This window comes from Mytilus californianus, unplaced genomic scaffold (genome assembly GCF_021869535.1).
Source record: "Mytilus californianus isolate M0D057914Y unplaced genomic scaffold, xbMytCali1.0.p SCAF_10, whole genome shotgun sequence".
Lineage (NCBI taxonomy): Eukaryota > Metazoa > Mollusca > Bivalvia > Mytilida > Mytilidae > Mytilus > Mytilus californianus.
In genome coordinates this window covers 77,202,853-77,228,905 of record NW_026262582.1, presented here as the reverse complement: position 1 = coordinate 77,228,905, position 26,053 = coordinate 77,202,853, and the positions used below count along the sequence as shown (strand labels likewise).

At 30.6% G+C, this 26,053-nt stretch overlaps 2 long non-coding RNA genes across 2 annotated transcripts; both read right to left on the bottom strand.

Moving 5' to 3' along the window:
• Positions 1-407: 407 nt before the first annotated feature.
• Positions 408-7,578, bottom strand: LOC127718607 (uncharacterized). Its single transcript, XR_007989922.1, has 2 exons — positions 5,771-7,578; positions 408-1,573 (listed from the first exon to the last, which is right to left on the bottom strand). It is a non-coding gene; the product is annotated as an uncharacterized LOC127718607 (long non-coding RNA).
• A 53-nt stretch (positions 7,579-7,631) lies between these two features.
• On the bottom strand, positions 7,632-24,315 carry LOC127718623 (uncharacterized). Its single transcript, XR_007989940.1, has 4 exons — positions 24,259-24,315; positions 22,279-22,491; positions 13,169-13,275; positions 7,632-8,903 (listed from the first exon to the last, which is right to left on the bottom strand). It is a non-coding gene; the product is annotated as an uncharacterized LOC127718623 (long non-coding RNA).
• Positions 24,316-26,053: the final 1,738 nt, after the last annotated feature.

Genomic DNA, 26,053 nt, shown 5'->3' with positions numbered 1-26,053 from the left:
AAAAAAAACCCAAAAGACAAAAAAAGACACACAACAGAACACAAAACACAACATAGTAAACTAAAGACAACACTAACCCCATCAAAAAGCGGGTTAAAAGAACAACATGAAAAATTGAGTTTATTTTGTGATAGATTTCGTAAGATTTTGATTTGACAGTATTTAGAATTGAAAATTCGTACTCGCTTTTTGAAACAAAAAAATTCATCAAGCATCGAAACTAACAGTCGCAAATAATATTCATTATCTTCCAGAATCTGTACTATCTTGCTCCAACAACAGAAATGTATATTCGGTTGTAGATAGTTTGACAACCTCTTTCTCGAAATATAAAGGGAGTTTCCTCACTTACTATGAATGACGATGTTATTCAGGGTACCGTGTATCTATAATAATGCACCTTTCAATTCATGATTGATATTTGTTTATTTATTATGCCTAAAAGACAATCAATATATTTTGCATTAAATGCTTATATGTTTACGTAATAGCTTTCAACGTTTTGTGATTGTTTTAACACATGACTTTTTGTGAACTTTAATAATTTATTGAAAATCGAACATGTAAGCCAAAAAAAAAACAGTATGCATTGACTGTTTTGCGAACTTATTTACCGAATTCAAAGTATTGCGTTTATGAATCCCCTGTCAATAAATGATGCAACAAAATATATTATATAAGCTGCAATATATTTTGGATGGTGTAATATAATTGCATCACGGCATCATACACATTTTGTTAAATGCATGCACATTCTGACGTATTGTCCACTGTAAGGAGCATGGGCATTAGCTATTCTCAATTTAAACTTCCCGCTTTTACCCGTGTAAATAATGTTATGTGTATAATGCATCTCAGAATACATTCACTCAAACACCAACATTTTATAAATCCCTCAATGAAAGCTCTTAAGAATCTAACTTAACCACTCATTTATACGTCTGTCATTTATGCATCTTGATTGGTGTATGCATATGTACTTTAGTTCACATCTTGCTTCAACTACCAAATCGCCTTTTTTAATTGAATACGGTAGACGTTTTTTTGCTTTTGATTATCATACATATTTGCCAGTTAAATCAGTTCGAGTTTATTTTAGAACTATTTTCAACACAAGTTGACATATATTTCGCTTTGGTCTATTGATACCATTGTCCCGAATACGTCGGCAGTATGGATAATGCTTTAATATGTAATCACAATTTACCGATTCGAATGTCCCATGTTTTATATATTTATAATTAACATCATATTCCTTGTAACATTCACTCGATTGTCCGACTGTGAGTCACTAGTGTGTATTGGAGATGTTCTGTGGTCCTAATTCTTGCATGCTCATTATCTTTTTTTATTCCTTTAAATGTTTCAGTAAAATTAATGAAAGTCGTCGTAATCATTCTTTTGATGAAAGTTAGAATTACTGTACGATATCACTCCATAGTTGGGCTCCGTCGCGGTCTAACCGACATGCAGTGTGTTCCATTACAAACTCCAACGTCCTTCTATCGTACCATTTTTCATTTTTAAGTTCAGGAAGAGTAATAACGACCAATTATTTTCACTGCCGACATATCTGTAAAACATAAACATAAATATGAGGAAAGAGTTTTTCCTTTGTTTCCTTAATGTATGTTTTTTCAAATGATGATTTTGATATCTTATATTTGCTAATATCGGAGGAATATAAAGCTTCAACTAAATGCCAATCATCATAATAATCATACAATTTCTTATATTTATTTATGAACAATCTGACCAAACAACACACGTATAGAAATACTGCTGTTAAAATTTTTTAATAATTAAAAATAAAACATGAAACTAATTTTAATCATATGTTTGTCTGAATACAGAAGAAAAAACTATAACATAATCATCATATATTCAACTTAATGAATAGAAGGCTGACATGAGTTCACGACAAAACATTTCACACTCACGAATGATCAAAGTATATATTCTATGTAATTTTAGTTTAGTTGGAGGACAAATATTATGACAATACTTGGCAAGAATTGTAGGTCACAAGTGATTTAGATTTTAACATAGAGATTAAACTAAATATAAGATTCGGACTCAAAATACACCAACTAAGATCATATACAAACCAAACGCCACATTCTCTACATGTTTTACAATTAGTTTCAAGTAATGACCACTGGTTTTACATTAAATTTGTTCTCATCTGTACATCGGTTTTAATTACCTCTTTATGGTAAATGTTCAACCAGTAAACAATATGCACATGTAATTTACGAATAGGGCTGTAAACTGTTACATCAGTTAGGCGCAGACCAATTCATATTGTTTTTAATTATAAACTTTTTTTTTGGGGGGAAGGGGGGTTTCGGGGGGATGGTGGTTAGATAAATTGTTTAAATTCCATTTTTTTTACAGAAAACATACATTTGTTTCAGGAAGGGGTGAGGAAAATTGTTTCATTCCATTGAAACTGAAGGGCGGGGTAATCAACATGGAGTTAAAAAAATGTTCCTTTATGTTATGGATGAAAAATTGTTTGTTTTTTTATAAATATGAAAAATAATGGTTTGTCGCAATAAGATGAATGGTTAATACCTTCAAAAAATTGTTATATTGATTTGTAGAACTTTGAGTGTTCTAAAGATATCACAATTAAACAGGATAACACAGCATAATTGTAGGCGAAAAAAATATTTTGAAAATAAGGGATTGATTGATTGGTGGTTGCTTCATGTTTAGTTGCAAATATTTCATACGTGTTCAGGACATGAACAAATTCACAATCAAAACAATAGGTAGGTCTTATAATAGAAGCCACTCGGGACGAAGTTCAGAGAAATTTAGACTGCCATTCGAAAATTAGAGTATATTGGATAGGGAAAGAGTATATCCCTTGCAACAGGTCACCTACAGACTCTTGAAAGTGTTGTTGCAAGGATTTTTAACGTGCTCTGATCTCTCTTTACACAAGTTATCAGATTTAATGTCTCCATTCTGACAGGTCGTGGCTGCATACTTGTACATCCCGCACAGCCAAACTGATGATACACTTTGACAAGGGTTTTACTGTCGATTGTAAATAAGACCTAAGTGAAAATATTTCTATTACCCCAAAAATCTTAGTGGTGATTTTGGAAATTAATATTCTGGACTGGTACTAACTGTTAAAAATAACATTTTCCAAAACAGGTTCACAATAAATATGTTTCCCTAAAAAATGCAGGACTTTGCAAGAAATAGTTGTATACAAAAAGAAAAGAAAAAATGTTCGTGCTAAATAATAAAGCCGTTATTTCAATAAGTAATATGCATGCTATCAATACATCTGTTATCGTGTTTCCGTTTGAAAAAATCTGTATGCATAATCTGGAACTGTTTGAAAATTGAGTTGTTATAAGGACCGTACAAATCAGACCAAAATTCATCTTTTATTTTGTATTTGAATGTTCCAAAATCTATCAAAGTCTTATATATATATATATATATGTGCGCTTGCATAAGGTGAATTCATATATTGACCCAGCTCAGATGTAAAATGAATATTCCATTAGCAAAAAAGAAACAAAATATTAGAAATCATTTTTCTTTCAATAATTGTAATCTCCTTAAATATTCATAGTAAAAACCACGTTCTTAATATCAAGTTATATGTATACTTAACATACACAAGTCCTATATTGACTATCGACTGCATGTAGTCAAAACCTGATTTAAACTATATGTAAACATTGAATTTTATCAATGGAAACGTAATAAAGTTTATTCTAAGTGTTTAGTTAACTTTAGCTCAATGTGAAAACGGCCTAACACAAACATTTGAAAAAGTACATACTCTAGGACTGAGAACAAGCAATATTCAAAAATGTTTAGGGTTTTGTTTTGTTTTTTTATTTAATTATGGTTTTATGTCTAGCGTTGCACTAACAAACGTTGATTTTTATATTTAGCATTGTCATAACGATTTCAAAACTATATCGTCAGATAATTTGTGTTCTGTCTTTATTGGGTGTGTCTTGACCATTGAACAAACCCTGACATGTTTTCTGTTATGCAAAAAGTAAAATAACAACATACCGAAAATTCTAAAAGAAAATTCCCTAAGCAATGGCAACTCAAAAGCTCAAACACATCAAACGAATGATAACAACTGTCATATTCATGACTCGGTACATTCATTTTCTAGTGTAGAAAATGATGGATTAAACCTGGTTTTATAGCTAGCTAAACCTCTCACTTGTTTGACAGTAGCAAAAAATGCCATTATATTGACATTGATGTGTGAAGAAAACAAAAAGACATAATAGGTAAAAATGTCAAAAATAGGAGTACAGCAGTCAAATTGTGTTATAATCTTAATCACAATGAAAACAAACAAATAGGTCAACATAAAAAATAAGGCATAGAGACAAAGCACATTAGTAAAAACGAAATACAAGAATACAAAAATTTAACATAGCAGAATAACACAGTGACGTGATGTATACGTACAGAGCCACGTCAAATGGATATTACCAAAAACAGACTAAACAGTAAAAGTAATAGTTTACAAAGACAAATGAAAGAATACTATAACACGTTTTAAAGATGATAAACAACGTCAGTACCTAGAATCTATATTTCAAGACCATCGTGTATTATTTGTGAAGTTGATAAGGAATATTTATCAACAAGGTCTTGTTTAAGAAAAAGGACGAGACGTTCTTTGACATACTCCTGGTTCATCAACTTTCTGCTCACTGATGACGTTTTATAAAGACTTGGTCGATTGGTTAAGTGATTTTCTGTACACAAGATTGCATCAACATTTAAAACAAATTAAATTTGGCAGGGTCATGTTGTTTACTAGACTGACTTAACATGTTTATGAAGTTGAAGATGTTTAAAGAACACAAAAGACTAGAAGAAACTAAAGGCATTTACAAACTTATAATTATATCGCATAAAGACCAAATACGCACGACAAAGAAAACTTAATTGACGCGGCCAAAAGTATCTAATTATTTCATGTTTATTCTTAGTTAAAATAAAAATTCCTATATATAAAAATATGAAGTTTTTGTATGATTTCCAGGAAAGCAAATCTCCACCACTGCCAAAATTGCATATAAGTTAATAAAATGTAGTCACCGTGTAGCCTTCCATATAATTAATCAGTTATATGACATCGGACAAATATATAAGTTCATGTTTTCTATGTACCTTCACTATACATGTACATATGTTTGTAGCATCCGCAATCAAGGTAAAAACTCATTAACTATACCTGGCTTATATTACGCGTAATTTCAATCGTTATTTTTCTGACAAAGTGTTCGGTTTTAGGTGACGTTATTTGATGTCATGTGTACGTTTGTTTGGCATTTCATCGACGTAGTAAACTAAGATAGAGAATTTATATTGTAAAGGGATACTTTCCACATGACTTTTTCAATAAATGTGTTCAATGATGAAATTAATATTTGACAGGGTTGGATTTTTTACACAAGAAAACAAGTTGTTTCAAAAATGGCAAGCAGGCACATTGATTGTGAGTTTAAAGATGCATAGATTCAGTTATCCTATCAAACATTTAAAAGACCTGATAAATCAGCGTATAGTAAAATAGTTTTTTTTAATGGTAATGTAACTTATATGAATCATACGCATTGGGTAAGCCATCATCTGACACTTAAATTATTTTCAAAAGCGGAAGTTACTATTTTCACTTTCACAACAACTAATTTGAACATGTACTTTGAAATTATATCTGTAGAACACAACATTAAAATATTATTATAACAATACTTACAATGTAGGATATATACAACAGGAACAAGAATGGTTAGTCAAGATATTGCATAATCTTTCTCAACTGTAAGTCAGATGTGTTAAGCAAAATCTTCGACTGAAAAATAAATGTCTATGTTAAAAATACAGGTAAAACAGTAGGTTCATGTAAACACTTTTGTATATCCATATAATATCACAAAAACTTATATGTACTGATTTTTTGTCATCGTTAAATACCCTATATCCTCTGTTTTTTTTTTTTTTTTTTTTTTTTTTTTTTGTTACTTCTATTATGTATTTTGTTTTTTGTAGACTAGTGTTTGTGTAATGTGGTGTACTTTGTAAAGTCTAGTCTGCGGATAACAAACTGTTATGCAGTTGATCCAAACTTGCCAATATCAACGCATATGCGCGAAAAACAATCATAGGGTAATAGTGTTTTTAGTTTAAATGTGTGTATTGTGACATGAAAAAATATTTCTTTATTCAAAATTATAATCATTTGCTTGTGCTGATGTACTTTAAAACATTTTTTTAGACGTTTCTATAATAAGTTTTGAACTAAAAAAAACATAAAATATTACTCACCTTTGGATGTCAGTGGAATTAATTAAGGTTATGTTTGTAAATACCTCATATATAGACGTTTTAAACATTTCTTTAAATGAAAAAGGAAAACATGAATCAATTCGTTAAAATTAGATATATAAAACATATGTATGATTAAACTCAACATACTAACATGTGCAAATTTAGAGACATGTTTAATCAAATATCAATTAATTCATGAGATAATGGTCATTTATTTGAAAATCATTTGTTCATGGAAGGGATATTTTGTTTTCATGAAAATATTATTCGAAAAAAGCAAAAGTGAGTTCAAGTTTTATTTCAAATATGACATTATCAAATTAGTCAAACTAAACATTAAAAACCAATAACACGTCGTATAATATAGACATGATGTAAACATGTCATAAAGTATTTAGAAAACATCTTTATCATAATATACAATGTGACATGTCACTTATGTCGTTTCAGTGAATGAAATAACGTTGTGTGAATGTATGTAGTTCAAATCTGTATGGAAAGAGGGGCAAACACGATATTTCTATGACCTATCGAATTAAACTAGCTATCGGGTTTGTACTAACATGAGCAACACGACGGGTGCCATTTGTGGAGCAGAATCTGCTTACCCTTCCGGATCACCTAAGATCACCCCTAGTATTTGGTTGAGTTCGTGTTGCTTAGTCTTTAGTTTTCTGTGTTGTGTTTTGTGTACTATTATTTGTGTGTTTGTTATTTTTCTTTTTTAGCCATGGCGTTGTCAGTTTATTTTCGATTTTTGAGTTTTAATGTCCCTCTGGTATCTTTCGCCCCTCTTTTCTAAATGTATTACAAACTTGTATTAACATAAACCTTGAATATTTATCGATTGAAACATTATTAGTAAATAAAATTAAAAACTCGTGAATATGAGGTAGAACGAACTATATGCATCCCTCTGTAAGCCTACAAAGTAGGATACGTTTATTCGTTTGTACTATTGTTTTGTCTAGGTTTTTTTATTATTGATTACTCATAGCTGATATCCAAATGGTAACGTCAATAAAAGACTTCTCTCTCATATCATAAACATCTGTTATTGTGAATTCATTAATATTCGTTGGAAACCAATTTTCGTGGATTTCGTTTTCACATGGGAACCACGAATTAAAATGTTCAACGAATTACAAATTTTTCTAAAGGAATGTTTGCAGACTTAGCATTAACAATGACATTAGATATCCACGAAAATGCAAGTTTTCCCTAATCCACGAAAATTTGTTACCACGAAATAAAATGAACCAACAGTATTGCATTTATTAAGCTAGAGTTAGTTAACCTTTACGTTTCGTTAATTTAATGCGAATTAACAGCTACGAGATAACATTGATTATATGGCTGCATACACGTACAAGCAGTACATAACTATTTCACAATCTTTAGACAAAGACACATACAAAAAGGTTAAACATCGTCAACTAATGACAAATAAAAGTTGCAGATGAAAATATATAGATTACATATATGATAAAATTATGCATAACATATTTCGGTCAATAATTTAAACATTTATTGCAAACATTTTTATTTGTCAAATTACGTGTACAATTCATCCGTATTGTGCAATATACATTGTTTGTATGCATGTAATTTTCTCATTTACAGACTAACATACATTTGTACAAACTTATTCATTCTTCTTAACAAGTCATTATTTACACATATTGCATTTTAAATAATCCAATTAAAAAACATTGCAAATTAATTATGAATTGATTCGTTAAGAAATATCCACATGTTTATTGGACTGATAATCTTCTCATTATAAGCTCTGATTCCTTGCCCGGCTGTGCCTTTACCTTTTGTTCTTTTTGGTTTATAATGTATAGGCTCTTCATTTTTTTTTCATTAGGTTTTGATTTTTTCAAATATTTCGGCCATACTATCATGTGACATGTGAGCTGCATCGGATAGAAATTGACAAATACACTTATACATTTACATGTATCATACTTTGATTGATTTTGAAACATTCAAATACGAAATAAAAGATGATTTGGTCTATTTTGTAGGTTTTTTTATATCGACTAAATTTTCAAACAGTTACAAATTTTGCATATAGATTTTTTTCAACCCGAAAAAGGTTAATATATATATATTGATAATCATTTGCATAAGGTCGATTTCTAACTGACACAGCTCATGAATTGTGGAAATGCGTATCTTGTGCAGAACAATTGGTACCGTTCATGTGATTTTATCTTAATTGACTGAAAAAAATATAAACAGTATACGAATATGTCAGATAATTTATCTTTACCCTTTTCTTCCAATAAGTATATCCTTACCATCATAAAAAAGTACACCATGGATTGTCTCTGTATCTGTGTGTACGACCTCTGCCATTGTAACTGGTGATACTTTGACCTTTAATATTTGATTACCATTTGAGCAATATATTTTGCTACCATAAACATAGATGCCTATGTTTGTTCTCGTTTTATTCGTGCTGACAATTTTTATAGCATTTGTTCCATTTAGATCGGAAGATTCCAAATCACCTTTTTGATATTCCATCCAATACAGTCGTTTTTTGTTAGCATCTGAAATAGCAATGGTGTACTTAGAATCACTATCATCAGTTTTGGTAGTTATTTCAATATGGTGTTACAAGGCATTTATGTCGTGACTATATTGAAATAAAATAAACATAATTATCGCCTCACATTTGACACACGATTCATTACACTGATCAATGATAATTAATACTTAGCACAAAAAAAATATAAAAATAAAACTAGTAATAAATATACAAATAGTGGAATTGTTGATTTACAGAATAAAGGCCTGACCTGTAACGACAATTTAGTAACATGAATTTGAATTAATAGATATAATGATGTGGTATGAGTGCCAATGAGACAACTCTACATCCAAGTCAAAATTTATAAAAGTAAACCATTATAGGTCAAAGTACGGTCTTCAACACGAAGCTTTAGCTCACACCGAACAGCAAGCTATAGAGGCCCCAAAAATTACTGGTGTAAAACCATTCAAACGGGAAAACTAACGGTCTAATCTATATAAAAAACGAGAAACGAGAAACACTTATGAACCACATCAACAAACGACAACTACTAAATATTAGATTCCTGACTTAGAACAGATGCAAACAATTGCAGCGGGTTTACACGTTTTAATGGTACTAAACCTTCACTCTTATCTAAAACAATAGTGTAACATCACAACATAGAAATACACACTATACAATATCAATTGAAATGGCTCAACTCAATCAAAAGACATATTAACACCAGTGAACATACACTGAACAAATAAATTTGATCTATGATACAATGTAAATACAAAATAAATAAACTAAGGGAAGACTAGTTAAAGTAACATGTTATACTGCTGTGGAATGTCAAACAATTTAAGAAAAACAGTATGCTTGAAGAAAAATATCAGCCATTTGCAATTACTTTAAACACAGGTAAATGAAAATAATTTTGTTGTTAGGTATACGTGTACAGTTCAAATGGATAAAGGAAATATTTTTAAAAAATAAATAATTTTGATGTTCATAGTACGAAGAATTGAAAATTTATAGTAATACCAAACACTTATCAAAGCTGGTATATAGACCAGATATAACCCTGAATAAGTAAACATTAAATAACAAGAAAGCATTACAATTAGTATCAACAGGTCAAATAAACAAGAAAGTACGATTTGAGAGTACTCGCCGTTACTGACAGCTAGTTAATAGCCAAAAACAATTAATAAAAAATAATCATGCATCAGAGACTAAAATCAACTAAAACACATCCCAGGGATTTAGTATTTTAACGTCATGGACAGTCAAAGAAGACATGACTTGTGCAATGCCAAAATAAATGTATCGACAGGCAGTAGGTTAGTTAGGAGTTAACCTCTTTATAGATCAAAATGAACGTGGGTGAGTCTTTATACATCCCGTTTGAAAAGAATACAAATTTAGTTATGTTTTAATTTGCTGATGACAAAATCGATATTAGTGCCAATGTAAACTATATTCAAAGATGTAATTACAACATTGGTAGATAACCTTTACTAATAAATTGTTTAAAGGTAAGTTTGGCAGGAATATACAGTTTTCACTAGTTGTTCAAATCAAATGTTGTCATTTCTGGCCCCTCGCGACACACAATGGTTTAAAAGTTTTGTAATTTTGTCTTGTCGAAGGGTGTCAGTTTTCTAGGAATAACGATGAGCCTTTCGGGATTACTAGGAGTATTATTCTTATTATTTGAAGAAGTCATTGTATGTATAATAAAAGTAGTATTATTATAATCATTATCATGATTATTGCATTGTTATTCAATAGAAATCCTTTATAAAGAGTAAAACACTCTTTAGGCTAAAACCAGCTCTTACTAAAAAGTAAAATAATAGAAATACCGATCTGCAAGGGGATTTCAATACAGAAAGTCCTTTATAAAATTGCAAAATCAAAAGCTCAAAAGTCAAAACACACCTTACGACCGGAAAACAACTTTCATATTCCTGACTTGGTACAGGCATTTCCTTATATAGAAAATGAGGAATTAAACCTGGTTTGTTAGCTAGCAAAACCACTCATTTATATGACAGTCGCATTGAATTCCCTTTTATTGACAACAATGTGTTAGCAAAACAAACAGACATAATAGGTAAACACGTCAAAAATTGGGGTACAGCAGTCAACATTGTAATACAATCTTAATAACTAATAAAACAAATAACAGTTTCAACAAAGAATCACAGAATGGCATATAGACAAAGAAAATAACCAAAATTAAAAGACAATAATTAAAAATTGACCATAGCACAATAACACAATGAGGGATGTATGAGTATCGATCCACATCATATGTATGTTATCAAAAATGAACTAAACAGCAAAGGTTAAAAATTTAAAAGGACACAAATAGAAAACTTTACACGTACAATGACGTAATTAAGATGACAAACAACGTCAGTTCCTAGAATCTATACTTCAAGACTATCATATATTATTTGTGAAGTTAATACAGAATATTTATCAACAAGGTCTTGGTATCTTCCAATGATCTTTTTAAAAAAAAGGACGAGACGTTCTTTAACATAACCTTGGCCCATCAACTTTCTGCTCAGACACTAGTGACGTTTTTATAGAGTCTGAGTAGCAGCAGCAAGCACTTGGATACCGAATGAGTTGGGAAATGTATATCCCATATGAAGGTGAAGTTGGTATGTTGCTGCTAAGGTGGGAAAAGTTTATAATTTCAAAATTGAAATCGTCTCGTTTGTCAGAGATTCTGGTATTATGTCAAATTCGAGGTATAAGTCTAAAAATTGAAGTAGAAGAAGCCGTGTTAGTTGTCTCTTTAATTTCAAGTTCTGGAGGATATATTAATGGCACCGAATCAGAAAAGTATGGATTCTTAATGGAAAATACATCATCAATATATCTAAATGTGAAATTAAATGATCGGGCATCTTTGATTTTCATGTTTTTGATAAGTGTCTGAAGGAACTTATATGAAAATGAGAAGAGATCGGCAAGGAGTAGCGGACAGTTTGTTCCCATAGGACAACAACTTGTTTAAAAAGTATACCTCCAAATTCAACAAATATGTTATCAATGAGAACCTCCATCATACCGATCACTTGTTGCTCTGTGTAGCATGTTTTATCTTTTTGTTCAACCAACTTTGTTTGAGTATTGATGTTAAAAGCTACTGTTAACAACCTTTGTCAAGTTCATGCTTAAAGTTATAATAAATTAAAAGAAACTGTCTGCTTAATGTTTTATTGTTTTAACTGCTCACATATTTATTTAAGCTGGGCCTTTGTACAGTTTATTGCTTAGTATCCACAAGGTTCAAAGTCAATCGGTCACCTGCAATTGTGCACGTCATTCTTGGTTTAACTCTATGGATTGTTATCTTATTGGCAATAATGTGACATTTCTAATTTTCTAATTTTGAAAAATGTCATGGAAACAACAATTGTTAAGGGGGTATTTTTCACATAAATTATACCATTTTCGACTTATTGATATACTATTAGGTCTTTTCTTATGTATATAATTTTACACATAAGAAGTTAGCAACTATGGGTCACCGTACGGCAAATGTTTTTTCTTAACGTTTTGTAACATACAGATAGCAAGATTTAACAGTCTTCATTTGGGCAAGTCAAAAATTAGAAAAGGACTTTTTGTTTGTATGTCACGGTCTAAAAAGAAATGAAATAACATGAAAAGTCATTTTTGGAGGTTTTCTGTTCAAACCCCTGGAATAGACTACTTTAGCAGTATTTAGCAAAAACTTTCGGAACTCTGACTGTCAAATGCCCTTTAAATCCGTACTTTACCCGGTCTTTCTAAATTTTTATTTTTCATTTGAGCGTATCTCTGATAAGTTTCTCCTAAGTGTAAACGGACATTTCAATAAGTTAATGTACTGAGTTACTCTTTTCCATCATTAAATATTCAGAATATATTGTTGTATGTTCTGTTCATGCTTTTCTTTTATATAATACTTAATTTGTAAATATGATTCTGATGAGCTTTCCGCTTAGACTGGAAACACTACTTCTTCCGCATATTATAAGTACTTGTTGAAGGCTTCTGATTTATGGATAAAACATATTTTTGTCATTGTATTTTAGCCCATTAGATTGAAAAACGTCCAGCTTCAACCTCTAAAAAGGCTGCCAGGAAAACATTAAATGCAATCGTCAACACATTAAATTTAATTCCAAGAGTCTTCTATCATTATGGAGGCTATCGGTCATCGGTACCACATATTTTATATCGATGTTGTCGTTTTTTTTTTTAACATAAACCATTGAGTCTACATACCTATACCCAAACCAGTTACATCGACCAATTATTTAATGGTCGTTGTGTCAGCAACATTTAATTTTGATCTTTTTATTTTATTTGTCTTTGTACTATAATACAGCCATCTGTAATCACATAATAGAAAAATATTGAAAAACGTGAGAGTTGTGAATAAATGGTGGTAGTCTATTTTGGATCATATTAAGACATGTTCCTTAAAAGGAAAATGATGTCGTGTGGTTTCTATCACCTAAAACAATTTAATCTTTTTCAAAGAATGTTTATTACGTCTAGTTTTTTTTTCTTTCTTATTCGTTATTATTTAGTTTACATCATGTCAATACCCTACGATGATATTGCACATATAATCCGTCATGTTTATTATGTGGCATTGACATTAAAACGAATAACATATCGGAACTGAATTGATCATATTTTAATGACATTATTACTTTTCAATAAATAAGAACCAATTTAAAACCCCTTTACTATCAGTTGATTTCAACAATCTGCTTCCAAACGGTGTCTTCTTATACGTTATTTAATGTTTCATTACATTCTTTATGACCTTGAGTAAAAATGGTGGTAACAACAAACAAAATAAGAATTAAGTAAATGATAAGAATGGTTGTTACTGTTGCTGTATCGTCAGACATTACCAGAATTATCATCTGTGCTGCCTCAAATTTCAAAATATAATCTTAACACAGAGGAAACAACACCAAACGACTTATCATATAATAATATGTTAAAAACAAACGCAAATTGAAGACAGTTATGTAAAATGATTTGTTATAATCATTAAACAATATTATTCACTAACATACTTAAAAAAAAATAGGAAAATGAAAAATGATGTTTTAACATGCTCAGAATGCACGAATGACAACCTCAATAGTTTTGACTATTTCCTGTGAAGTCCCAAAGATTTGGTTAGATAATTAAGGAATGACTGTAATATTTTTTCTGTCTATGAAGAAATAACATCAAACATGTGGTGCACACTGAATAACCCGCGTAGCGGGTTATTTTAAAGTGTGCACCACATTTTTTATGTTATTTCGAATAGACAGACAAAATATTACAGTCATTTCTTATAATTTAATTCTAAATTCCATTTTAAACCGGAGTAAACCATGAAAAAACGTTGATGACGTCACGGTCACATGACAGAATTATGTCTATGAGCTGATAAACAAAACAACGTCAGCCAATCAGAAGACACGTTACATCCGAAATTAAATTATTATGTTATAGATAATGCATATTTTCCGGTTTTTTCTTGTCATATAGCACACCGAGGGGTGTCAGGGTTAATCAAATGAAAGGGCAATCCTGACAGCCAGAGATGTGTTATACGACAACAAAACTTTAAATCTGCATTATCTGACTTATATATCGTCAAAAAACATTATTTTCTGCACTGATGTGCAGGATTTTAATTGTATTTTACCGAAAACACTAAAGTTGTATATTCTTTTCTGATACGTCCAGGTTTATATACGCCTTACGGCTCATTTACAATGTGTAATAAAATCACTGATTGATTTAGATATAAACTTTAGAAATCATTATCCAGTTACAATGAAAATATAACTGTTACAGCATGAAGGAAGACACAAATGAATTGTTACGGTGTATGAAAAATACAAGTCACTTTGTAAGTTGTTGTCAACTTAGATTAAAAAGGGGGATACCATGTTTTTTTCGTTGTTTTTTTTTGACAATGTTATCGCGGAAAAGCAGATTATTCTTTCAACAACTTTAAATAAACTATTCAGAATAAATTTTGCCACTCTTTTGTCTAGCATTACATTTTTTTAAACTGATAACCTGGAGTATGCATTATGCATCCCCCCTAAAGTTCACGGCTGTTATTCTGTAGAAAAAAAGAATATTTAGTCATTTGATCATTTGATAGAGTAAAACAAAAAAAATAGATGTAAAAAGTTATGAACTGGCACAAAGGAAATATGCAATTGTGATACATGTACATACATGTACAAGTAACACGAAAAACGAATATGCAAGGTCGAAGAATGATTTTCAATACAACGTGAATCAATAGGATTTTCAAAATCCTACACACGAATGTTAATGTGTTAAATCTGGCTTGTTTTGAAAGTATTAGTTAAGTAAAGTTAAAATGTGCGTCAACGACAATTTGTTGGTATTTCAATCTAATAGACAGTGGAAATGATTGTTTCTGTCGAGCCAGAAACGATGGAAAAGTAAAAATGTAAAACCCTAATTGGTAACATCACACGATTACTATCAAACGACTTAAATGTTTATTAAATAATTTAATTATAGTTTGCATTTTAATCAGGGAAAATAATGACCGTACATAGGACATTATTTTATGTCTTGAAGTATTGTAACTTGGTATCGTCCGGGTTGATTCTTCAAAAAAAAAAAAAGACCTTACGTTCTGTAAGAAAATAACTCCGTGCAGGTATATATTGTTACTTATCTATTGAACATTGTTTTCCAAAAAAATGCCAAAATAGAGAGACAAGAGCTAAGCACACGGAACATAATTTCTACATGTATACAGGTTCACTATTGTAAATAGTCTTTGCAAAATTTGTAAACTAGTAAGTAGTAACATATGCACTTCTTCGACATATTACACATGTTTTACTGAAGTTTCAGCGATCTTCTTTTAACATTGTAATGAGATGAAATAAAATGATAAGGGAACCCACGTCATCCCGCCCGACCTTTCGCTCGTAAATCAGACTGGCGTTACAAACATAGAATATAGAAATAAGAAAATGATGTATGATTGCCAATGAGACAAATATCCACCAAAGTTCAAGTGAAGTGGATTTTAGCAATTGTAGACAACCATACGGCCTTCAATAATGAGAATAAAAACCTAACTTTATAAAAGGTCCTGACATGAAAAAAATATGAAACAATCCAATTGAGAACTATAACGGCCTAATTTATAACAAAACAATTTCCAAAAATCAAATATTAGACATGAATCAATTACAACGACTAAACGACAAGCTTCTGACTTCGGACAGGCACATTACGAATGTTGCGGGGTTGAACTAGTTTACTGGCGCTAAATCCTCCCCTTAAACTGGGACAAACAGAACAACATTAGAACAAATTTTGAAAATCAGTTGAAAAGGGCTCACCTCATCAGATCAGATACAAAAAAAAAAAAACAAAAACAAAAAAAAACACGAAAACACAGACCGGATGTGGCACGGTATCTATACATCCCAAAACAAAAAAGGCACCAAGTAAAGACTTGATAATACTCGAAGATACTGAAAGCTGAAACTAATAACAACTAATAAAAAGAATCATGTATCTAAGTCTAAAATATCAATCAATACACACCCAACACGCCATGGATTTAGTGTAAAAACGTCATTAATAGAAATCTTGACATTGTGCATTGCTAAAATATAGTCATCGACAGAGTTTAATTCCATGAATTTGTGTATAACATTAATATCAACTTTTGATTTAATTTAATGATATCGAAACCAGCCAAACTTGCAAATTAAATTCTTGTCTCTATGGAAGAATATAGAAAAAAGGTTTTAAAAGATTCATGGTATCGAAATACTTGACTAAAGAATCTTAGTAAAACATATATTACACTCATTCAAATTCAAAGCGTCAATTCAGACACGAGTACAGCGAACGAGTTGTGATATATAAATGTTGTGTACAAGTTATCATTTTGTACAAATTATAATTTGTACAAAAAAGTTGTACAAATTATAATTTGTATTTGGACTTTGTACAAATTATAATTTGTAAACAAGTGCCTGTACAAATTACAATTTGAACACAATTCAACTAAAATTCACTTATAACTTGTACAATAATTTATAGTATGTATTTTGTTATAAAAAAAAGCATAGATATACACTACAAAATATTTATATAATATTAAATGTTATTGATACATGAATACCAGTTAATTCTGATAGTACAATGAAAATTGGCCTCAGTGGCAATTCTGATAGCATAATAGAAATTGACCCCAGTGACAATTCTGATATTATAATAGAAATTGACCCCAGTGACAATTCTGATATTATAATAGAAATTGGCCCCAGTGACAATTCTGGTAGTATAATAGAAATTGGCTCGGGTGACAATTAGGATGATGTTGACGTTGAATCACCAATCATACGTGCCAAGAATCGTGCGCTGGCTGGCCAAAAGATCCAAGCCGAATTTCTAACCATCAAAACGAAACAGAAATTATCAGAGCTGGCTGTGGGGGATAATGTCATTTCACCAATTCCTCAGTATGATCGTTCCTCAACTGAAATCAAATTGAAGCTGTTAAAGCCACATCTTTATTCGAAGCAATGGTTTCTGAGCTTAAAATTTTGCTACGTGAAGCAGTTAAAAAGCTTTCAAAAAGTGATGGTCAAGGTTTTCTTTCATGTAGATACAAAGGGGAGAAGCACTTCTCAATATGTAAAATGTAAAAGTAAAACGCAAATGAGTTTGTGCGATTCCCGATGCCATAATTCACTCACACGCTCAAACAAATGATGCAGAAATATTTTTGTATTCGGTAATTAAGGTTTTTTGTGTGGTCATTTAATAAAAAATCTATAGTGTGTATCAATGCTTTTTTTTATAACAAAATCAACAATTTGAATTACTGTACACGTTATAGGTTGGACTTAGCAAATACTGCTGTTTCACTAACCACGCCTCTTTTGGGGAGATATATAAAATTCATAGATATTTTGTTTTGTCTACGTACTGGTTCCCAGATATGATCCCTATGTTTCATCCTAACTCGGGAATGTTACCAGTATAAATGCACATGGTAGGCGGTGGAATTGAATTCTGAGAAAGATCTTAAGTGAAGTGAGGGGTAGTGCAGAATTTTAGTATAATTTTATACTCTAAGAAGTTTGGGGTATATTAATGTTGAAAATATGACGCACAGCCCTGTGTATTGACATTTGAATAAAAAAGTAGTGCAAATCAACTTTCCATTCTAGGACATTATTTTTTACGAAACTTCATAGTAAAAGTGGCACAGGTCTAGCCGTAAAGGGAGTTCCTATGGGAAATTGCATTGTCTATATTTACTGAAATGCAACCTTTTTTTTTTGTAATTTATTTTTTATTTTATCTGAAAAAGCACCAAGCATTGTGATACATGAATACATAGATAATTTATAATACATGTATTAATATTAAATTTTTTAATAACAGTCTAAAGTTAAAAAGTTAAAAATGCTATTGTTTTATTATCTATATAATAATTATCTATTAGATCATACTCATCATTTATCACTCTGGATATGTTGATATTGTTAATGATGGCATCAGCCTTCTCCTCTTGCCACATGCATCACTGTCAATACTATGATGTTGAACATGAGAGGTACCAGGAGAGATCACCAGAGATCATTAGCAGATAAGGGTCAGACAGGACATGTTGGACAGAATCACAAAATAAATAACAACAGTATAAGACAACCTAAGTCAAGGGGAGATAATTCAAATACAATCAAGCAAAAACAAGTGATTCAATATATATATAACAATATCAATAAACATCATAGATAGCACTTTTATGATGCACATAAATCACTGTCCAGTTGTGATGCGCATCAACATATTATTAATTCTACATGAATTATTTTAAAGCCTTAAGTGAGTACAAAAAAGAAAGATCTCTCCTCACATGTAAAATAAGTTTTTAATCATTTCCCATTTACTATCAAATTTCTCTCTTGCTTTAGGGGATCTGTAAAAGGAGGTATATATTTTTTCTATTTGGTAGGAATTTTTAATCATAGCTATCGCCCCTGTAAGAGTCGGTAATGAAGTGTTAAAGCGACATGTATAAATATAATACTTAATCAGAATAGTGAATAAGTTTAGGGAAACATCCCAACACTCTGACCCAAGAACAATATTTTCCGCATTAAATATTAAAGTCAGATTATTTTTAACTTGAAAAAGTGCTGCAATTTCTAACCACAAATTTCTAACTTGGGTACATTCCCAGAAAAGGTGACTTATAGTTTCTTTAGTTTCATTACAGAAACTACATAAGTTAGTTTCTTTTAATCCATATTTCTGCAATAATGCATTTGTAGCGAGAGTTCTTTGGAAAATCTTAAACTAGAACATACTAAATTTGTTGTTTTTAGTGCAACAAAACGGTAAACTATAAATGAAATCCCAATTTTCTATATGAGTGCTTAGTTCTTTACACATGTTGTCTTCTTGTTTTGTAGGACGTTCTGTATACATTGACAAGATTTTTTTATAAAAGAATTGACATGACTTTTTATTGTCTTTAATAAATTCAAAATTATAATTAGATATGTGCATAATTTTCACGGAAGTAGTGATTAGATCTTTCCAGGATTTTGGTATCATATGAAGTATAGAATGCTATTCCAAGAAATAAATATTAAGATTATATTTTCTGCAGAACTTCTTTAAAGTCAAAAATTCACTATTTTCATCAAGTAAATCACGCACAAAGAAAACTCCTGATTCAACCCACCTCTGGTAAAAGACAGTTTTATTATTTATTGTCAAACTCTTGTTTAGCCATATGGATTGTTTCATGATCCCTTCAGCAGTGTCATTAGTGACAGTGTTAAGGATATTCCAGTTTAGTAAAATATCTTTCCAAAAATTATTGAAATTTGAAGAAATCTTTTGGATACCATCAGGGGTCATCAACCATATTTTGTCTGCTCCGAATCTGTTGTATTGATCTATTAACAGTGTTTTCCATGGGGATATATTCAAGGGGTCTAAAAGTTTATTTATCCATGTCATCTTTAGTGAATAACAAAAAGATCTTATATCTGGCATTTTCAACCCCCCTTTTTCATATAACCCTATCATAACTTTTCTTTTAATCTTATCTGGTTTTCCTGACCACAAGAAACTAAAGAAAATGTTTTGAATTTCTTTTATTTTATCAACTGGTGGGTTTGGCAAAACTGTCAATGACTGAATTAGAATAGGTAGAGCTAATGATTTAATAACAGTGATCTTTCCCATATACGTTAAATCTCTATATACCCAAGAATTAAGTAAGCTCTTAAGTTTTTTTATTTTTTCCACAAAATTTACAAGTGTTTTATTTTCACTGAACAGATCATATTTTATTCCTAAAAGTTTAAAATTTCCTGAATAATTCCAGTTCAAATTTCTTGTAATTGTTAGTTTATCCCTTGAGTGAATCTTTGACCCAATCCATATGGCTTCAGTTTTATCAAAATTAGCCCTTAGTCCAGCACTCTAAGAGAATTTTTCTAAAGTATATAAACATTTTTCTAGAGATTGCTCAATCTCGTCTAATAAAAGACATGAGTCATCTGCATACTGGCTTAGAAGATATTCTGAATCATTTATTTTCAAACCATTTATCTCCGGGTTATTTTTACGTGCAGCGCTCTCATAAGTTCTAAAGATAATATAAAGAGATAAGGAGATAAAGGATCGCCTTGTCTAACACCCCGACCAATATTAAAAAATTGAGAGCAGTATCCATTGTTTATAATACAGCTCTGAGATTCTGAATATAAGGTCTTTACCCATTTACAAAAAATAGAACCAAATCCTAAAAAAGACAGAGCCAAGTCTATAAATGACCATTCAAGGGTATCAAATGCTTTCTCAAAATCTAATAAAAGTAAAAGACCTGGAAGATTATCATCTTCTGCCTTTTCCATAATGTCAAAAATAAGCCTGGTACATTCATCAATATACCTTCCCTTTATGAAACCTTGCTGTGTTTCACTGATTATATCCCCAAGAAAAGGTTTTATTCTATTTGCTAAAGCAGCTGATGCAATTTTTGTATCAACATTTAATAAATTGATAGGTCTCCAGTTTTTTAATTAAAATTTTGATTTACCCTCTTTTGGAATGCATGTTATTGCTCCTTGTTTCTGACTAACAGAAAAAGATCCAGTTTCTAAGCTATAATTAAAAGATTTTATAATAAATTCATGGAGGTCTATCCAAAAGAATTTATAAAATTCAGTTGTAAATCCATCCATTCCTGGAGATTTACCATTTTTCATATTTTTCAATGTTTTTACGCATTCATTAGCATTCAAATTACCCTCTGCCTGTAACCTCTGTTCATCAGAGAGTTTGCGGATAAACGGATTATTTTGATGAAAAAATAGATTTTTATGTTCTTGAAGAAGAATAGGATTTGTTGAGGAGTACAATTTTTCATAAAATGATTGTTGTTCTTCTAACATTTCGCCTTGATTAAAAATTTCCTCTCCATTATCCTTAATTATTTTTGGAATTTTTTTCTCATTATAATTTCTTTTTTCAAGATTACAAAAATAGTTAGTACATTTTTCACCTTCTGCTACCCATCTTGCCTTTGCTCTTGCCATAATACCTGTTACTATTTTCTCTCTGTGTTGAACAAGTTCTTCTTAAAAAAATTTAATTTCTGTATTTATCATTTTAGAGGGATCTATTTCATAATAAGTAATTAAGCTAACTTAAGTTCTAAATCATTTTCGGTTTTTGTGTTTTTCTTTTTTATATAACTGGCATATGATATTGTTTTCCCTCTTATCATACATTTTAAGAGTTCCCAAAACATGTGTGGGTTTACTGATAATTCTGTTTCTAGATCATTCATAAGTGAATTTTAGTCAAAATATGTACACGTTGTAATTTGTACAAGCACATTTTGTAAAAATTTCAATTTGTACAAAGTAAAAATACAAATTAGAATTTGTACAAAATGATAACTTGTACAACAACAAAAACACCGTTAGACGGTGCCAGAGGAGCATCACCTCCAAAAAAATAAACAATCGTCCCTTTGGTCGTAAATTTTTGTTAAGACTTCTTGTGTAAAACTGATATATATAACTAACTCTAAAAAAGTTCAGTTATTGCTGTTAATATTGGATCTATTTAAAGTAAGTAAGCTGTGGTGAATTTCGGCAGTATATTCAGAGTATTCTTGATTATTATGAGAAAATATCATCAAAATATCAGTAAGTATTGTTAAATTTATCAATCAAATCGAATTTAGACAGATAAGCTGGTTTCGTGCTTTCTCTATTATCTTATTATAACCAGATCCCAAATGCCGTAATAATTTTAATTCAAACCTGTTTACGTAATCTAATGTAATAGCATATAGTTGATCATCTTGCAGACTGAAGTTCTTATTTGTCCCATCAAAATTACATCTATAGATCTTTTGTTGGTATATTTCTGTCCAGTACACATGATTCAATAGCGGGTCAATAACCAGAGCTATTGGTTCCCTTGCACTTGTTACCAATTTAGTGCTATAAGCTGTATCAGATGGATAACGAAACCTGTAAAATGTAAATAATACTTTTGTATAATTTCACACTTCCTAAAATGAAATAAATACATTCCGTGCGTTTGAAGCGCTTTTCAGGATTTTCTTTCGTGAAACACAGCAAAATATTGAAAACACGAAACCAACGAAATATATACAAAACATTTGTCAGAGGTGACAATATGGAACAAAACCATAACCCATTGACCAAGACAAAGTGGTTAGCATGAAAAATGAAACCAAGGTTTTTTGCTCCCATGTAAACAATTAAGATGAGAATAGATTAGCGCAGATCTAATTATCAACTAAACAAAATAAAATGAATGTGACACTTGTTTCGTCTTCACTCTCTGTATTTTGAGGATATAAGGGTTCGTCCTACGAAAATATCCAACTTTCATTTGTATGTTAACTTCTCTCTTTGATTGTAGTTTTCTCTCTCCCAAAACAATCTTTTCATATATGAAAATCCCTAATAGTACCTTATGTACTTTTAATTGAGGTTATTGGCGTTCAGTCTATCAGAATGATTCCTCCAATATATTTTATGAATTAACCATTATATTTTATTAAAATTTAAGACCATTGTTTTCATTCTTATTAGCAATCACTACAGTATATTATATTATACTATGTAAGATAAACTAATTTGAGGTAATATAAATGACGTGGATATATTTATAAGTAGCTCAAGGTTTATCAGGTCTTTGTATGGACTTCAACAATAATGGAAACCAAGATCGTTAAGTAGCTAAAATGCATCAATATGGCGAAATATGAAATAATTTAAACAAAAAAAACAATAAACATAATACAAAACTCAGAACTTCATTGAATAATCCCGACTTAAAACAGGCATACAATGAATACATTAGGTTGCACAAGATTGTGTGTGTGTAACTGTCACTCTAAGCTTGAACAGTATTGTGACAGCATAAGTTAAGAACCAACTGCTTAAATTAGTTGAAAAGGATTTTAGTAATAAGAACGAAGCAGATCACAAAACTATAAAGTCACACAGTAGTTACTATTTCTTTGTAGCAATATTCCAGCCTGCATACGAAATACATATCTCCAAGTTGATACGATTTTCCAGGGCTTGCATTCCCTATCACCTTTTCTTTGATAGAGGGTTGTTGTCCACAAGGAAGCTATTAAACCAAGAGTCCCAAATGATGAAGTTAAAATTATCTCTTCGTACGTTTTAAGGACGCCATCAGAAGTTGGTTGACCGTTATGGAATATCCGTTTCATAGATGCTCATAATGTCGTAACTACAATCCCGTCAACTTTTCCCGAATGTGAACTACCGAATTAGTCTTATTATCGAATATTTGTACTTATATGAGCAATACCTTATGTGGAACAGTGTCTACTTACCTTTCCGGAGCACCTGAAATCACCCCCAGTTTTAGGTGTTCGTGGTGGTCAGTTTTTAGTTTTTTATGTTGTGTTTTTTGGACTTTGTCTGTTGCTTTTTTTTTATAGCCATGGCGTTATCAGTATTTTTTTGACTTATGGGTTTGAATGTCCCTCTGGTATCTTTCGCCTCCCTTTAAATGTAAGATCATTAAAGCCAAATGCAATTAGTTGTCGTCCATAATAATTTTCAGTCAATCTTTTAACATTTTACCAGAATGCTTAACGATCGATAAAATGGGATTCCTGAAATTGTATTTAAATAGATAAATGATTCCAGCCAAAGACAGGAGTACTGAAATACAACATACACATGTATATCTCAATTTTAAGATTATAAGAAAATGCTTTGATTGATTACCTTAAAATGTCGTCTTTATTATGCCTCGGGAAAAAAATATATCCAGTTCTATAATCATAGTCTGAGGAATACATATTACTCTGCAGATTGGATACTAAGGTTGATACTACTCCATTGAGCAAATTTATTTCTTTAATTGAACCATGAATTGAATAGATTATCTTGTTTTGAAGCCCTGAAATTAAAGAAAGAAAAACCCAAAACATTCTATAAAAATTATACTCTAAGTTTTCTTTCTTACATTTTTTCCCCCCAAAACCAGCACCAGATAGTTTTGGCTGTGGTCGCTGTATATTTTTGGTTTTATTTACGAAGAAAAGCTGAATTAACTTCTTAAGCTTTAGACAACACATTAAATATGAAATTACCCGTTCCAGATGCTTCGTGTAGTGTAATAAGTTATTTTTCGAGAAATTATGTTCTCTGTTGCAATCTTTATGTCTTTATACCTTATTATTTATATATTTATTATATCAATTGCAGAATAATCTACAATGGTAATATTAAGAGCTTAAGCCCGCGTGAGTCTGAGAGATTTATTACACGGAGGCCTTGACATATTCATGGTATTTTTATTAAGCAAATTTTCTCTGTTTTCTTTTGTTTTCTTATTATATTATTACGTCATCGGGGACAAATACTTGCCTCCCAATACCGCTAAACGTATATTTCATTAGAGCCACAACAAAAAAGCACATCAACTAACCATATCACGTTTATTCAAAAAGAAACAAATTATATCACATGACATATTGCATCATCACACAAAGGGACGAAACTGTCATGACTTTGCTATAAATCATATACGACTATATATAGACACATAACACTAACTAGATTAAGTGTTTACTTTAACAGCAGTTTCAATGAAGCCATATTAAAAGATTAAACGTTGGGAAGAAATCAAGGCTTTAAAACATTTGTTTAAGTGATTCACATGTATGTTTGATTTCTGACATTTATGTCCATCAGCGGCATAAATAAATATATGTATATAGCTTTCATTTGAAAAATCGATTATATATAACTGAATTGGCATGGTTTTAATATACATTCAAAGATACGATCCCTTTATAAAAAAAAACCTGTATATTAATAAATGAATAAAAACGCTTGATAAGTGAAGTTGGTAAATATTGATCATATGTTTTTGAAAAGTATTTTTGTCGAACCTTAAACAATGAATAAAAAACCATATATATAACCATCAATAGCGTTGTTTCATACATATTTAACTATGACCAACGCGCACATTATGTAGCGATATCATACAAACAATGTCAGCTACATTTTAACATTTATAAAAAGAAGCTTTTTGAAATACAGACTCGAACCATGAATATAATATTCAGCGTGCAAATTCAATCTTTTGGTAAGTATAAACTATAGCTTGAGTAGCGTTGTTTACTGATTGTATCAATTATTTTGTTTTTGTATCGAACACCACACGTGTCGTCTCGTTTGATCTCTGAATGACAACCTTTTTTGACAACACTTATCTAAAAAGGTTATAAGGTACGACACGAATGTTACCATATAACATTGTGTTCAACAAATGTTCAACCCTTTTTTCTAAGCAATATAAACGTATATAAGGTACAAATGATCACCTTTCAACTTATTCATTATTTGTTGTAATAAACATTGCGTGATCGTTTTTGTTTTCGTTTATTTAAGAATAATTTATATAGTATTATGTAAATGACTATTTAACTACAAGCATGTCCCTTACCTCTACTGATGAAGCAAACGAAAATGAGCAACTTAATTAAAACACAAACACTGTATTCCATCA